This window comes from Coregonus clupeaformis, chromosome 31, assembly GCF_020615455.1.
Source record: "Coregonus clupeaformis isolate EN_2021a chromosome 31, ASM2061545v1, whole genome shotgun sequence".
Lineage (NCBI taxonomy): Eukaryota > Metazoa > Chordata > Actinopteri > Salmoniformes > Salmonidae > Coregonus > Coregonus clupeaformis.
In genome coordinates this window covers 36,093,797-36,110,393 of record NC_059222.1, presented here as the reverse complement: position 1 = coordinate 36,110,393, position 16,597 = coordinate 36,093,797, and positions in this window count along the sequence as shown.

The window sequence follows — 16,597 nt, the reverse complement described above, 5'->3', positions numbered from 1 at the left end:
TCTCCCTACCTCCCTCTCTCTCTCCACTGTTTCTCTCCCTCTCTCCTCCCTCTCTCTCTTCACTGTCTCTCTCTCCCTCCCTCTCTCTTCACTGTCTGTCTCTCTCTCTCCCTCTCTCTCTTCACTGTCTGTCTCTCTCCCTCCCTCCCTCTCTCTCTTCACTGTCTGCCTCTCTTCACTCTGTCTCTCTCCCTCCCTCTCTCTTCACTGTCTGTCTCTCTCCCTCCCTCTCTCTTCACTGTCTGTCTCTCTCCCTCCCTCTCTCTTCACTGTCTGTCTCTCTCCCTCCCTCTCTCACTTCACTGTCTGCCTCTCTCCCTCCCTCTCTCTCTTCACTGTCTGCCTCTCTCCCTCCCTCTCTCTTCACTGTCTGCCTCTCTCCCTCCCTCTCTCTTCACTGTCTGCCTCTCTCCCTCCCTCTCTCTTCCCTTTATCTCTTTCCCTCCCTCCCTCTCTCTCTTCACTTTCTCTCTCTCCCCCCCTCTCTTTACTTTCTCTCTCCCTCCCTCTCTCTTCACTTTCTCTCTCTCTCCACTGTCTCTCTCTCTCTCTCCCTGTCTCTCTCTCTTCCCTTTCTCTCTCCCTCCCTCCCTCTCTTCACTTTCTCTCTCTCCCTCCCTCTCTCACTGTCTGTCTCTCTCCCTCCCTCTCTCTCTCTCTTCACTGTCTGTCTCTCTCCCCCTCGCTCTTCACTGTCTCTCCCTCCCTCTCTCTCGCGCTTCACTGTCTCTCTCTCCCTCTCTCTCTCTCTTCAGTGTCTGTCTCTCTCCCTTCCTCTCCCTCCCTCTCTCTCCCACTCTATCTTCACTGTCTGTCTCTCTCCCTCCCACTCTCTCTCCACTGTCTCTCTCTCTCCCTCTCCCTCTTCACCGTCTGTCTCTCTCTCTCCCTCTCTCTCGTCACTGTCTGCCTCTCTCCTTCCTCGCTCTCTTCACTGTCTGCCTCTCTCCTTCCCTCTCTCTCTTCACTGTCTGCCTCTCTCCTCCCTCTCTCTCTTCACTGTCTGCCTCTCTCCCTCCCTCTCTCTCTTCACTGTCTGTCTCTCTCCCTCCCTCTCTCTTTTCACTGTCTGTCTCTCTCCCTCCCTCTCTATCTTCACTGTCTGCCTCTCTCCCTCCCTCTCTCTCTTCACTGTCTGCCTCTCTCCCTCCCTCTCTCTCTTCACTGTCTGCCTCTCTCTCTCTTCACTGTCTGTCTCCCTCCCTCCCACTCTCTCTTCACTGTCTGCCTCTCTCTTCACTCAGTCTCTCTCTGTCTCCACTGTTTCTCTCCCCTCTCTCTCTTTACTGTCTGCCTCTCTCCCTCCCTCTCTCTCTTCACTGTCTGTCTCTCTCCCTCCCCCTCTCTCTTCACTGTCTGCCTCTCTCCCTCCCTCTCTCTTCACTGTCTGTCTCTCTCCCTCCCACTCTCTCTCCACTGTCTCTCTCCCTCTCCCTCTTCACCGTCTGTCTCTCTCTCTACCTCTCTCTCGTCACTGTCTGCCTCTCTCCTTCCCTCTCTCTCTTCACTGTCTGCCTCTCTCCTTCCCTCTCTTTCTTCACTGTCTGCCTCTCTCCCTCCCTCTCTCTCTTCACTGTCTGCCTCTCTCCCTCCCTCTCTCTCTTCACTGTCTGTCTATTTCCCTCCCTCTCTCTCTTCACTGTCTGTCTCTCTCCCTCTCTCTCTCTTCACTGTCTGTCTGTCTCTCTCCCTCTCTCTCTCTCTTCACGGTCTGTCTCTCTCCCTCCCTCCCTCTCTCTCTCCACAGTTTCTCTCCCTCTCTCTCCCCTCTCTCTCTTCACTGTCTGTCTCTCTCCCCCCCTCTCGCTCTTCACTGTCTCTCCCTCCCTCTCTCTCGCGCTTCACTGTCTCTCTCTCCCTCCCTCTCTCTCTTCACTGTCTGTCTCTCTCCCTCCCCCTCTCTCTTCACTGTCTGCCTCTCTCTCCCTCTCTCTCTCTCTTCACTGTCTGTCTCTCTCCCTCCCTCCCTCTCTCTCTTCACTGTCTGTCTCTCTCCCTCTCTCCCTCTTTTCACTGTCTGTCTCTCTCCCTCCCTCCCTCTCTCTCTTCACTGTCTGCCTCTCTTCACTCTGTCTCTCTCCCTCCCTCTCTCTTCACTGTCTGTCTCTCTCCCTCCCTCTCTCTTCACTGTCTGTCTCTCTCCCTCCCTCTCTCACTTTACTGTCTGCCTCTCTCCCTCCCTCTCTCTCTTCACTGTCTGCCTCTCTCTCTCCCTCTCTCTTCACTGTCTGCCTCTCTCCCTCCCTCTCTCTTCACTGTCTGCCTCTCTCCCTCCCTCTCTCTCTTCACTGTGTGCCTCTCTCCCTCCCTCTCTCTCTTCACTGTCTGCCTCTCTCCCTCCCACTCTCTCTTCACTCTGTCTCTCTCCCTCCCACTCTCTCTTCACTCTGTCTCTCTCCCTCCCTCTCTCTTCACTGTCTGTCTCTCTCCCTCCCTCTCTCTCTTCCCCCTATCTCTTCACTGTCTCTCTCTCCCTCTCTCTCTCTCTCTTCACTGTCTGTCTCTCTCTCTCCCTCCCTATCTTCACTGTCTGTCTCTCCCTCCCTCTCTCTCTTCACTTTCTCTCCCTCCCTCTCTCACTGTCTGTCTCTCTCCCTCTCTCTCTCTTCACTGTCTGTCTCTCTCCCTCCCTCTCTCTCTTCCCTCTCTCTCTCTCCCTCCCTCTCTCTTCCCTCTCTCTCTCCCTCCTCCTCTCTCTTCACTGTCTCTCTCTCTATCTCTCTCTCTCTCTTCACTGTCTGTCTCTCTCCCTCCATCTCTCTCTTCACTTTCTCTCCCCCTCTCTCTTCACTTTCTCTCCCTCTCTCTCTCTCTCTTCACTGTCTGTCTCTCTCCCTCCCTCTCTCTCTTCCCTCTCTCTCCCTCCCCCTCTCTTTTCACTGTCTCTCTCTCCCTCCCTCTCTCACTGTCTGTCTCTCTCCCTCCCTCTCTCTCTTCACTGTCTGTCTCTCCCCCCCCTCTGTCTCTCCCTCTCTCTCTCTCTTCACTGTCTCTCCCTCCCTCTCTCTCTTCACTGTCTGTCTCTCTCCCTCCCTCTCTCTCCACTGTCTGTCTCTCTCCCTCCCACTCTCTCTTCACTCTGTCTCTCTCCCTCCCTCTCTCTCTTCACTGTATGTATCACTCTCTCCCTCTCGCTCTTCACTGTCTGTCTCTCTCCCTTCCTCTCCCTCCCTCTCTCTATTCACTGTCTGTATCACTCTCTCCCTCTCGCTCTTCACTGTCTGTCTCTCTCCTTCCCTCTCCCTCTCTCTCTCCACTGTCTCTCTCCCTCCCTCTCTCCCTCTCTCTCCCTCCCACTCTATCCACTGTCTGCCTCTCTCCCTCCCTCTCTCTCTCCACTGTTTCTCTCCCTCTCTCTCCCTCCCACTCTCTATCCACTGTCTGCCTCTCTCCCTCCCTCCTTCTCTCCACTGTTTCTCTCCCTCTCTCTCCCTCCCACTCTCTATCCACTGTCTGTCTCTCTCCCTCCCTCCCTCTCTCTCTTCACTGTATGCCACTCTCTCTCTCTCTCTCCCCTCTCTCTCTTCACTGTCTGTCTGTCTCTCTCCCTCCCTCTCTCTCTTCACTGTCTGTCTCTCCCTCCCTCCCTCTCTTCACTGTCTGCCTCTCTCCCTCCCTCTCTCTTCACTGTCTGCCTCTCTCCCTCCCTCTCTCTTCACTGTCTGCCTCTCTCCCTCCCTCTCTCTTCACTTTCTCTCTCTCTCCACTGTCTCTCTCTCTCTCTCTCCCTGTCTCTCTCTCTTCCCTTTCTCTCTCTCCATCCCACTCTCTCTTCACTTTCTCTCTCTCCCTCCCTCCCTCTCTTCACTTTCTCTCTCTCCCTCCCTCTCTCACTGTCTGTCTCTCTCCCTCCCTCTCTCTCTCTCTCTTCACTGTCTGTCTCTCTCCCCCCCTCTAGCTCTTCACTGTCTCTCCCTCCCTCTCTCTCGCGCTTCACTGTCTCTCTCTCCCTCTCTCTCTCTCTTCAGTGTCTGTCTCTCTCCCTTCCTCTCCCTCCCTCTCTCTCTCCCTCTATCTTCACTGTCTGTCTCTCTCCCTCCCACTCTCTCTCCTGTCTCTCTCTCTCCCTCTCCCTCTTCACCGTCTGTCTCTCTCTCTCCCCCTCTCTCGTACTGTCTGCCTCTCTCCTTCCCTCTCTCTCTTCACTGTCTGCCTCTCTCCTTCCCTCTCTCTCTTCACTGTCTGCCTCTCTCCCTCCCTCTCTCTCTTCACTGTCTGCCTCTCTCCCTCCCTCTCTCTCTTCACTGTCTGTCTCTCTCCCTCCCTCTCTCTCTTCACTGTCTGTCTCTCTCCCTCCTCTCTATCTTCACTGTCTGCCTCTCTCTCCCTCCATCTCTCTCTTCACTTTCCCTCCCCCTCTCTCTTCACTTTCTCTCCCTCTCTCTCTCTCTTCACTGTCTGTCTCTCTCCCTCCCTCTCTCTCTTCCCTCTCTCTCCCTCCCCCTCTCTTTTCACTGTCTCTCTCTCCCTCCCTCTCTCACTGTCTGTCTCTCTCCCTCCCTCTCTCTCTTCACTGTCTGTCTCGCCCCCCCCTCTGTCTCTCCCTCTCTCTCTCTCTTCACAGTCTCTCCCTCCCTCTCTCTCTTCACTGTCTGTCTCTCTCCCTCCCTCTCTCTCCACTGTCTGTCTCTCTCCCTCCCACTCTCTCTTCACTCTGTCTCTCTCCCTCCCTCTCTCTCTTCACTGTCTGTATCACTCTCTCCCTCTCGCTCTTCACTGTCTGTCTCTCTCCCTTCCTCTCCCTCCCTCTCTCTATTCACTGTCTGTATCACTCTCTCCCTCTCGCTCTTCACTGTCTGTCTCTCTCCTTCCCTCTCCCTCTCTCTCTCCACTGTCTCTCTCCCTCCCTCTCTCCCTCTCTCTCTCCCTCCCACTCTATCCACTGTCTGCCTCTCTCCCTCCCTCTCTCTCTCCAATGTTTCTCTCCCTCTCTCTCCCTACCACTCTCTATCCACTGTTTGCCTCTCTCCCTCCCTCCTTCTCTCCACTGTTTCTCTCCCTCTCTCTCCCTCCCACTCTCTATCCACTGTCTGTCTCTCTCCCTCCCTCCCTCTCTCTCTCTTCACTGTATGCCACTCTCTCTCTCTCCCCTCTCTCTCTTCACTGTCTGTCTCTCTCCCTCCCTCTCTCTCTTCACTGTCTGTCTCTCCCTCCCTCTCTCTCTTCACTTTCTGCCTCTCTCCCTCCCTCTCTCTTCACTGTCTGCCTCTCTCCCTCCCTCTATCTTCACTGTCTGCCTCTCTCCCTCCCTCTCTCTTCCCTTTCTCTCTCTCCCTCCCTCCCTCTCTCTCTTCACTTTCTCTCTCTCCCCCGCTCTCTTTACTTTCTCTCTCTCCCCCGCTCTCTTTACTTTCTCTCTCCCTCCCTCTCTCTTCACTTTATCTCTCTCTCCACTGTCTCTCTCTCTCTCTCCCTGTCTCTCTCTCTTCCCTTTCTCTCTCTCCCTCCCACTCTCTCTTCACTTTCTCTCTCTCCCTCCATCCCTCTCTTCACTTTCTCTCTCTCCCTCCCTCTCTCACTGTCTGTCTCTCTCCCTCCCTCTCTCTCTCTCTTCACTGTCTGTCTCTCTCCCCCCCTCTCGCTCTTCACTGTCTCTCCCTCCCTCTCTCTCGCGCTTCACTGTCTCTCTCTCCCTCTCTCTCTCTCTTCAGTGTCTGTCTCTCTCCGTTCCTCTCCCTCCCTCTCTCTCCCACTCTATCTTCACTGTCTGTCTGTCTCCCTCCCTCCCACTCTCTCTCCACTGTCTCTCTCTCTCCCTCTCCCTCTTCACCGTCTGTCTCTCTCTCCCTCTCTCTCGTCACTGTCTGCCTCTCTCCTTCCCTCTCTCTCTTCACTGTCTGCCTCTCTCCTTCCCTCTCTCTCTTCACTGTCTGCCTCTCTCCCTCTCTCTCTCTTCACTGTCTGTCTCTCTCCCTCCCTCCCTCTATCTCTTCACTGTCTGTCTCTCTCCCTCTCTCTCTCTCTTCACTGTCTGTCTCTCTCCCTCCCTCCCTCTCTCTCTTCACTGTCTGCCTCTCTTCACTCTGTCTCTCTCCCTCCCTCTCTCTTCACTGTCTGTCTCTCTCCCTCCCTCTCTCTTCACTGTCTGTCTCTCTCCTTCCCTCTCTCTTCACTGTCTGTCTCTCTCCCTCCCTCTCTCACTTCACTGTCTTCCTCTCTCTCTCCCTCCCTCTCTCTCTTCACTGTCTGCCTCTCTCCCTCCCTCTCTCTCTTCACTGTCTGCCTCTCTCCCTCCCTCTCTCTCTTCACTGTCTGCCTCTCTCCCTCCCTCTCTCTTCACTGTGTGCCTCTCTCCCTCCCTCTCTCTTCACTGTCTGCCTCTCTCCCTCCCTCTCTCTCTTCACTGTCTGCCTCTCTCCCTCCCTCTCTCTCTTCACTGTCTCTCTCTCCCTCTCTCCCTTCACTGTCTGCCTCTCTCCCTCCCTCTTTCTCTTCACTGTCTGCCTCTCTCCCTCCCTCTCTCTTCACTGTCTGCCTCTCTCCCTCCCTCTCTCTCTTCACTGTCTGTCTCTCTCCCTCCCTCTCTCTCTTCACTGTCTGCCTCTCTCCCTCCCTCTCTCTCTTCCTGTCTGCCTCTCTCCCTCCCTCTCTCTCTTCCCTGTGTGCCTCTCTCCCTCCCTCTCTCTTCACTGTCTGCCTCTCTCCCTCCCTCTCTCTTCACTGTCTGCCTCTCTCCCTCCCTCTCTCTCTTCACTGTCTCTCTCTCCCTCTCTCCCTTCACTGTCTGCCTCTCTCCCTCCCTCTCTCTCTTCACTGTCTGCCTCTCTCCCTCCCTCTCTCTTCACTGTCTGCCTCTCTCCCTCCCTCTCTCTCTTCACTGTCTGTCTCTCTCCCTCCCTCTCTCTCTTCACTGTCTGCCTCTCTCCCTCCCTCTCTCTCTTCACTGTCTGCCTCTCTCCCTCCCTCTCTCTTCACTGTGTGCCTCTCTCCCTCCCTCTCTCTTCACTGTCTGCCTCTCTCCCTCCCTCTCTCTTCACTGTCTGCCTCTCTCCCTCCCTCTCTCTCTTCACTGTCTCTCTCTCCCTCTCTCCCTTCACTGTCTGCCTCTCTCCCTCCCTCTCTCTCTTCACTGTGTGCCTCTCTCCCTCCCTCTCTCTCTTCACTGTCTGCCTCTCTCCCTCCCACTCTCTCTTCACTCTGTCTCTCTCCCTCCCACTCTCTCTTCACTCTGTCTCTCTCCCTCCCTCTCTCTTCACTGTCTGTCTCTCTCCCTCCCTCTCTCTCTTCCCTCTCTCTCTTCACTGTCTCTCTCTCCCTCTCTCTCTCTCTCTCTTCACTGTCTGTCTCTCTCTCCCCCTCCCTATCTTCACTGTCTGTCTCTCCCTCCCTCTCTCTCTTCACTTTCTCTCCCTCCCTCTCTCACTGTCTGTCTCTCTCCCTCTCTCTCTCTTCACTGTCTGTCTCTCTCCCTCCTTCTCTCTCTTCCCTCTCTCTCTCTCCCTCCCTCTCTCTTCCCTCTCTCTCTCCCTCCTCTCTCTCTCTTCACTGTCTCTCTCTCTATCTCTCTCTCTCTCTTCACTGTCTGTCTCTCTCCCTCCCTCTCTTCACTGTCTCTCTCCCTCCATCTCTCTCTTCACTTTCTCTCCCCCTCTCTCTTCACTTTCTCTCCCTCTCTCTCTCTCTCTTCACTGTCTGTCTCTCTCCCTCCCTCTCTCTCTTCCCTCTCTCTCCCTCCCCCTCTCTTTTCACTGTCTCTCTCTCCCTCCCTCTCCCACTGTCTGTCTCTTTCTCCCTCCCTCTCTCTCTTCACTGTCTGTCTCTCCCCCCTCTGTCTCTCCCTCTCTCTCTCTCTTCACTGTCTCTCCCTCCCTCTCTCTCTTCACTGTCTGTCTCTCTCCTCCCTCTCTCCACTGTCTGTCTCTCTCCCTCCACTCTCTCTTCACTCTGTCTCTCTCCATCCCTCTCTCTCTTCACTGTCTGTATCTCTCTCTCCCTCTCAGCTACTTCACTGTCTGTCTCTCTCCCTTCCTCTCCCTCCCTCTCTCTATTCACTGTCTTATCACTCTCTCCCTCTCGCTCTTCACTGTCTGTCTCTCTCCTTCCCTCTCCCTCTCTTCTCACTGTCTCTCTCCCTCCCTCTCTCCCTCTCTCTCTCCCTCCACTCTATCCACTGTCTGCTCTCTCCCTCCCTCTCTCTCTCCACTGTTTCTCTCCCTCTCTCTCCCTCCACTCTCTATCCACTGTCTGCCTCTCTCCCTCCCTCCTTCTCTCCACTGTTTCTCTCCCTCTCTCTCCCTCCCACTCTCTATCCACTGTCTGTCTCTCTCCCTCCCTCCCTCTCTCTCTTCAATGTATGCCACTCTCTCTCTCTCCCCTCTCTCTCTTCACTGTCTGTCTGTCTCTCTCCCTCCCTCTCTCTCTTCACTGTCTGTCTCTCCCTCCCTCTCTCTCTTCACTGTCTGCCTCTCTCCCTCCCTCTCTCTTCACTGTCTGCTTCTCTCCCTCCCTCTCTCTTCACTGTCTGCCTCTCTCCCTCCCTCTCTCTTCCCTTTCTCTCTCTCCCTCCCTCCCTCTCTCTCTTCACTTTCTCTCTCTCCCCCCTCTCTTTACTTTCTCTCTCCTTCCCTCTCTCTTCACTTTCTCTCTCTCTCCACTGTCTCTCTCTCTCTCTCCCTGTCTCTCTCTCTTCCCTTTCTCTCTCTAAATCCCACTCTCTCTTCACTTTCTCTCTCTCCCTCCCTCCCTCTCTTCACTTTCTCTCTCTCCCTCCCTCTCTCACTGTCTGTCTCTCTCCCTCCCTCTCTCTCTCTCTTCACTGTCTGTCTCTCTCCCCCTCCTCTCGCTCTTCACTGTCTCTCCCTCCCTCTCTCTCGCGCTTCACTGTCTCTCTCTCCCTCTCTCTCTCTCTTCAGTGTCTGTCTCTCTCCCTTCCTCTCCCTCCCTCTCTCTCCCACTCTATCTTCACTGTCTGTCTCTCTCCCTCCCACTCTCTCTCCACTGTCTCTCTCTCTCCCTCTCCCTCTTCACCGTCTGTCTCTCTCTCTCCCCTCTCTCGTCACTGTCTGCCTCTCTCCTTCCCTCTCTCTCTTCACTGTCTGCCTCTCTCCTTCCCTCTCTCTCTTCACTGTCTGCCTCTCTCCCTCCCTCTCTCTCTTCACTGTCTGCCTCTCTCCCTCCCTCTCTCTCTTCACTGTCTGTCTCTCTCCCTCCCTCTCTCTCTTCACTGTCTGTCTCTCTCCCTCCCTCTCTATCTTCACTGTCTGCCTCTCTCCCTCCATCTCTCTCTTCACTTTCTCTCCCCCTCTCTCTTCACTTTCTCTCCCTCTCTCTCTCTCTTCACTGTCTGTCTCTCTCCCTCCCTCTCTCTCTTCCCTCTCTCTCCCTCCCCCTCTCTTTTCACTGTCTCTCTCTCCCTCCCTCTCTCACTGTCTGTCTCTCTCCCTCCCTCTCTCTCTTCACTGTCTGTCTCGCCCCCCCTCTGTCTCTCCCTCTCTCTCTCTCTTCACTGTCTCTCCCTCCCTCTCTCTCTTCACTGTCTGTCTCTCTCCCTCCCTCTCTCTCCACTGTCTGTCTCTCTCCCTCCCACTCTCTCTTCACTCTGTCTCTCTCCCTCCCTCTCTCTCTTCACTGTCTGTATCACTCTCTCCCTCTCGCTCTTCACTGTCTGTCTCTCTCCCTTCCTCTCCCTCCCTCTCTCTATTCACTGTCTGTATCACTCTCTCCCTCTCGCTCTTCACCGTCTGTCTCTCTCCTTCCCTCTCCCTCTCTCTCTCCACTGTCTCTCTCCCTCCCTCTCTCCCTCTCTCTCTCCCTCCCACTCTATCCACTGTCTGCCTCTCTCCCTCCCTCTCTCTCTCCACTGTTTCTCTCCCTCTCTCTCCCTCCCACTCTCTATCCACTGTCTGCCTCTCTCCCTCCCTCCTTCTCTCCACTGTTTCTCTCCCTCTCTCTCCCTCCCACTCTCTATCCACTGTCTGTCTCTCTCCCTCCCTCCCTCTCTCTCTTCACTGTATGCCACTCTCTCTCTCTCCTCTCTCTCTTCACTGTCTGTCTCTCTCCCTCCCTCTCTCTCTTTACTGTCTGTCTCTCCCTCCCTCTCTCTCTTCACTGTCTGCCTCTCTCCCTCCCTCTCTCTTCACTGTCTGCCTCTCTCCCTCCCTCTATCTTCATTGTCTGCCTCTCTCCCTCCCTCTCTCTTCCCTTTCTCTCTCTCCCTCCCTCCCTCTCTCTCTTCACTTTCTCTCTCTCCCCCCCTCTCTTTACTTTATCTCTCTCTCCACTGTCTCTCTCTCTCTCTCCCTGTCTCTCTCTCTTCCCTTTCTCTCTCTCCCTCCCACTCTCTCTTCACTTTCTCTCTCTCCCTCCCTCCCTCTCTTCACTTTCTCTCTCTCCCTCCCTCTCTCACTGTCTGTCTCTCTCCCTCCCTCTCTCTCTCTCTTCACTGTCTGTCTCTCTCCCCCCCCTCTCGCTCTTCACTGTCTCTCCCTCCCTCTCTCTCGCGCTTCACTGTCTCTCTCTCCCTCTCTCTCTCTCTTCAGTGTCTGTATCTCTCCCTTCCTCTCCCTCCCTCTCTCTCCCACTGTATCTTCACTGTCTGTCTCTCTCCCTCCCACTCTCTCTCCACTGTCTCTCTCTCTCCCTCTCCCTCTTCACCGTCTGTCTCTCTCTCTCCCTCTCTCTCGTCACTGTCTGCCTCTCTCCTTCCCTCTCTCTCTTCACTGTCTGCCTCTCTCCTTCCCTCTCTCTCTTCACTGTCTGCCTCTCTCCCTCCCTCTCTCTCTTCACTGTCTGCCTCTCTCCCTCCCTCTCTCTCTTCACTGTCTGTCTCTCTCCTCCCTCTCTCTTCACTGTCTGTCTCTCTCCCTCCTCTCTATCTTCACTGTCTGCCTCTCTCCCTCCCTCTCTCTCTTCACTGTCTGCCTCTCTCCCCTCCCTCTCTCTCTTCACTGTCTGCCTCTCTCTCTTCACTGTCTGTCTCCCTCCCTCCCTCTCTCTCTTACTGTCTGCCTCTCTCTTCACTCAGTCTCTCTCTCTCTCACTGTTTCTCTCCCCTCTCTCTCTCTTTACTGTCTGCCTCTCTCCCTCCTCTCTCTCTTCACTGTCTGTCTCTCTCCCTCCCCCTCTCTCTTCACTGTCTGCCTCTCTCCCTCCCTCTCTCTTCACTGTCTGTCTCTCTCCCTCCCTCTCTCTCTTCACTGTCTGTCTCTCTCCCTCTCTCTCTCTTCACTGTCTCTCTCCCTCCCTCCCTCTCTCTCTCCACAGTTTCTCTCCCTCTCTCTCCCCTCTCTCTCTTCACTGTCTCTCTCTCCCTCCCTCTCTCTCTTCACTCTGTCTCTCTCCCTCCCTCTCTCTCTTCACTGTCTGTCTCTCTCCCTCCCTCTCTCTCTTCACTGTCTGTCTCTCTCCCTCCCTCTCTCTCTTCACTGTCTGCCTCTCTCCCTCCCTCTCTCTCTTCACTGTCTGCCTCTCTCCCTCCCTCTCTCTCTTCACTGTCTGTCTCTCTCCCTCCCACTCTCTTCACTCTGTCTCTCTCCCTCCCTCTCTCTCTTCACTGTCTGTCTCTCTCTCTCCCTCCCTCTCTTCACTGTCTCTCTCCCTCCCTCTCTCTCTTCCTCTCTCTCCCTCCTCCCTCTCACTGTCTCTCTCCCTCCCTCTCTCTCTTCCCTCTCTCTCTCCCTCCCCCTCTCTCTTCACTGTCTCTCTCTCCCCCTCTCTCTCTCACTTCACTGTCTGTCTCTCTCTCTCCCTCCCTCTCTTCACTGTCTGTCTCTCCCTCCCTCTCTCACTCACTTTCTCTCCCTCCCTCTCTCACTGTCTGTCTCTCTCCCTCTCTCTCTCTCTTCACTGTGTCTCTCTCCCTCCCCTCTCTCTCTAGCCTCTCTCTCTCCCTTCCCCTCTCTCTTCACTGTCTCTCTCTCCCTCTCTCTCTCTCTCTTCACTGTCTGTCTCTCTCTCCCTCCCTCTCTTCACTGTCTGTCTCTCTCTCTCCCTCCCTCTCTTCACTGTCTCTCCCTCCCTCTCTCACTGTCTGTCTCTCTCCCCCTCTCTCTCTCTCTTCACTGTCTGTCTCTCTCCCTCCCTCTCTCACTGTCGGTCTCTCTTCCTCCCTCTCTCTCTCTCTTCACTGTCTATCTCTCTCCCTTCCTCTCCCTCCCTCTCTCTCTTCACTGTCTGTCTCTCTCCCCCTCTCTCTCTTCACTTTCTCTCCCTCCCTCTCTCACTGTCTCTCTCTCTCCCTCCCTCCCTTCACTGTCTGTCTCTTTCCCTCCCTCTCTCTCTTCCCCCTCTCTCTTCACTGTCTCTCTCTCCCTCTCTCTCTTTCACTGTCTGTCTCTCTCTTTCCCTCCCTCTCTCTTCACTTTCTCTATCTCCCTCTCTCTCTTCACCTTCTCTCCCTCTCTCTCTCTCACTGTCTGTCTCTCTCCCTCCTCTCTCTCTCTCTCTTCACTGTCTGTCTCTCTCCCCCCTCTACGCTCTTCACTGTCTCTCCCTCCCTCTCTCTCGCGCTTCACTGTCTCTCTCTCCCTCTCTCTCTCTCTTCAGTGTCTGTATCTCTCCCTTCCTCTCCCTCCCTCTCTCTCCACTGTATCTTCACTGTCTGTCTCTCTCCTCCCACTCTCTCTCCACTGTCTCTCTCTCTCCTCTCCCTCTTCACCGTCTGTCTCTCTCTCTCTCTCTCTCGTCACTGTCTGCCTCTCTCCTTCCCTCTCTCTCTTCACTGTCTGCCTCTCTCCTTCCCTCTCTCTCTCTTCACTGTCTGCCTCTCTCCCTCCCTCTCTCTCTTCACTGTCTGCCTCTCTCCCTCCCTCTCTCTCTTCACTGTCTGTCTCTCTCCCTCCCTCTCTCTCTTCACTGTCTGTCTCTCTCCCTCCCTCTCTATCTTCACTGTCTGCCTCTCTCCCTCCCTCTCTCTCTTCACTGTCTGCCTCTCTCCCTCCCTCTCTCTCTTCACTGTCTGCCTCTCTCTCTTCACTGTCTGTCTCCCTCCCTCCCTCTCTCTCTTCACTGTCTGCCTCTCTCTTCACTCAGTCTCTCTCTCTCTCCACTGTTTCTCTCCCCTCTCTCTCTTTACTGTCTGCCTCTCTCCCTCCCTCTCTCTCTTCACTGTCTGTCTCTCTCCCTCCCCCTCTCTCTTCACTGTCTGCCTCTCTCCCTCCCTCTCTCTTCACTGTCTGTCTCTCTCCCTCTCTCTCTCTTCACTGTCTGTCTCTCTTTCTCCCTCTCTCTCTCTCTCTTCACGGTCTGTCTCTCTCCCTCCCTCCCTCTCTCTCTCCACAGTTTCTCTCCCTCTCTCTCCCCTCTCTCTCTTCACTGTCTCTCTCTCCCTCCCACTCTCTCTTCACTCTGTCTCTCTCCCTCCCTCTCTCTCTTCACTGTCTGTCTCTCTCCCTCCCTCTCTCTCTTCACTGTCTGTCTCTCTCCCTCCCTCTCTCTCTTCACTGTCTGCCTCTCTCCCTCCCTCTCTCTCTCTTCACTGTCTGCCTCTCTCCTCCCTCTCTCTCTCTTCACTGTCTGTCTCTCTCCCTCCCACTCTCTTCACTCTGTCTCTCTCCCTCCCTCTCTCTCTTCACTGTCTGTCTCTCTCTCTCCCTCCCTCTCTTCACTGTCTCTCTCCCTCCCTCTCTCTCTTCCCTCTCTCTCCCTCCCCCTCTCACTGTCTCTCTCCCTCCCTCTCTCTCTTCCCTCTCTCTCTCCCTCCCCCTCTCTCTTCACTGTCTCTCTCTCCCCCTCTCTCTCTCTCTTCACTGTCTGTCTCTCTCTCTCCCTCCCTCTCTTCACTGTCTGTCTCTCCCTCTCCCTCTCTCACTCACTTTCTCTCCCTCCCTCTCTCACTGTCTGTCTCTCTCCCTCTCTCTCTCTCTTCACTGTGTCTCTCTCCCTCCCTCTCTCTCTAGCCTCTCTCTCTCCCTCCCCCTCTCTCTTCACTGTCTCTCTCTCCCTCTCTCTCTCTCTCTTCACTGTCTGTCTCTCTCTCCCTCCCTCTCTTCACTGTCTGTCTCTCTCTCTCCCTCCCTCTCTTCACTGTCTCTCCCTCCCTCTCTCACTGTCTGTCTCTCTCCCCCTCTCTCTCTCTCTTCACTGTCTGTCTCTCTCCCTCCCTCTCTCACTGTCGGTCTCTCTTCCTCCCTCTCTCTCTCTCTTCACTGTCTATCTCTCTCCCTTCCTCTCCCTCCCTCTCTCTCTTCACTGTCTGTCTCTCTCCCCCCCTCTCGCTCTTCACTTTCTCTCCCTCCCTCTCTCACTGTCTGTCTCTCTCCCTCTCTCTCCCTTCACTGTCTGTCTCTCTCCCTCCCTCTCTCTCTTCCCCCTCTCTCTTCACTGTCTCTCTCTCCCTCTCTCTCTTTCACTGTCTGTCTCTCTCTTTCCCTCCCTCTCTCTTCACTTTCTCTATCTCCCTCTCTCTCTTCACCTTCTCTCCCTCTCTCTCTCACTGTCTGTCTCTCTCCCTCCCTCTCTCTCTCTCTTCACTGTCTGTCTCTCTCCCCCCCCTCTCGCTCTTCACTGTCTCTCCCTCCCTCTCTCTCGCGCTTCACTGTCTCTCTCTCCCTCTCTCTCTCTCTTCAGTGTCTGTATCTCTCCCTTCCTCTCCCTCCCTCTCTCTCCCACTCTATCTTCACTGTCTGTCTCTCTCCCTCCCACTCTCTCTCCACTGTCTCTCCCTCTCCCTCTTCACCGTCTGTCTCTCTCTCTCCCTCTCTCTCGTCAATGTCTGCCTCTCTCCTTCCCTCTCTCTCTTCACTGTCTGCCTCTCTCCTTCCCTCTCTCTCTTCACTGTCTGCCTCTCTCCCTCCCTCTCTCTCTTCACTGTCTGCCTCTCTCCCTCCCTCTCTCTCTTCACTGTCTGTCTCTCTCCCTCCCTCTCTCTCTTCACTGTCTGTCTCTCTCCCTCCCTCTCTATCTTCACTGTCTGCCTCTCTCCCTCCCTCTCTCTCTTCACTGTCTGCCTCTCTCCCTCCCTCTCTCTCTTCACTGTCTGCCTCTCTCTCTCTTCACTGTCTGTCTCCCTCCCTCCCTCTCTCTCTTCACTGTCTGCCTCTCTCTTCACTCAGCTCTCTCTCTCTCTCTCCACTGTTTCTCTCCCCTCTCTCTCTTTACTGTCTGCCTCTCTCCCTCCCTCTCTCTCTTCACTGTCTGTGTCTCTCCCTCCCCCTCTCTCTTCACTGTCTGCCTCTCTCCCTCCCTCTCTCTTCACTGTCTGTCTCTCTCCCTCCCTCTCTCTCTTCACTGTCTGTCTCTCTCCCTCTCTCTCTCTTCACTGTCTGTCTCTCTTTCTCCCTCTCTCTCTCTCTCTTCACGGTCTGTCTCTCTCCCTCCCTCCCTCTCTCTCTCCACAGTTTCTCTCCCTCTCTCTCCCCTCTCTCTCTTCACTGTCTCTCTCTCCCTCCCACTCTCTCTTCACTCTGTCTCTCTCCCTCCCTCTCTCTCTTCACTGTCTGTCTCTCTCCCTCCCTCTCTCTCTTCACTGTCTGTCTCTCTCCCTCCCTCTCTCTCTTCACTGTCTGCCTCTCTCCCTCCCTCTCTCTCTTCACTGTCTGCCTCTCTCCCTCCCTCTCTTCACTGTCTGTCTCTCTCCCTCCCACTCTCTTCACTCTGTCTCTCTCCCTCCCTCTCTCTCTTCACTGTCTGTCTCTCTCTCTCCCTCCCTCTCTTCACTGTCTCTCTCCCTCCCTCTCTCTCTTCCCTCTCTCTCCCTCCCCCTCTCACTGTCTCTCTCCCTCCCTCTCTCTCTTCCCTCTCTCTCTCCCTCCCCCTCTCTCTTCACTGTCTCTCTCTCCCTCTCTCTCTCTCTCTTCACTGTCTGTCTCTCTCTCTCCCTCCCTCTCTTCACTGTCTGTCTCTCCCTCTCCCTCTCTCACTCACTTTCTCTCCCTCCCTCTCTCACTGTCTGTCTCTCTCCCTCTCTCTCTCTCTTCACTGTGTCTCTCTCCCTCCCTCTCTCTCTAGCCTCTCTCTCTCCCTCCCCCTCTCTCTTCACTGTCTCTCTCTCCCTCTCTCTCTTTCACTGTCTGTCTCTCTCTTTCCCTCCCTCTCTCTCTTCACCTTCTCTCCCTCTCTCTCTCACTTTCTGTCTCTCTCCCTCCCTCTCTCTCTCTCTTCACTGTCTCTCTCTCTCCCTCGCTCTCTTCACTGTCTCTCCCTCCCTCTCTCTCTCTCTTCACTGTCTCTCCCTCCCTCTCTCTCTTCACTGTCTGTCTCTCTCCCTTCCTCTCTCTCCACTGTCTGTCTCTCTCCCTCCCACTCTCTCTTCACTCTGTCTCTCTCCCTCCCTCTCTCTTCACTGTCTGTCTCTCTCTCTCCCTCCCTCTTTTCACTGTCTGTCTCTCCCTCCCTCTCTCTCTTCACTTTCTCTCCCTCCCTCTCTCACTGTCTGTCTCTCTCCCTCCCTCTCTCTCTTCACTGTCTGTCTCTCTCCCTCTCTCTCTCTTCACTGTCTGTCTCTCTCCCTCCCTCTCTCTCTTCCCTCTCTCTCTCCCTCCCCCTCTCTCTTCACTGTCTCTCTCTCCCTCTCTCTCTCTCTCTCTCTCTCTCTCTCTTCACTGTCTGTCTCTTTCCCTCACTCTTGTCACCGTCTGACCCTGTCTCCCTCCCCCTCTCTCTTCACTGTCTCTCTCTCTCCCTCCCTCTCTCTCTCTCTCTCCACTGTCTGTCTCTCTCC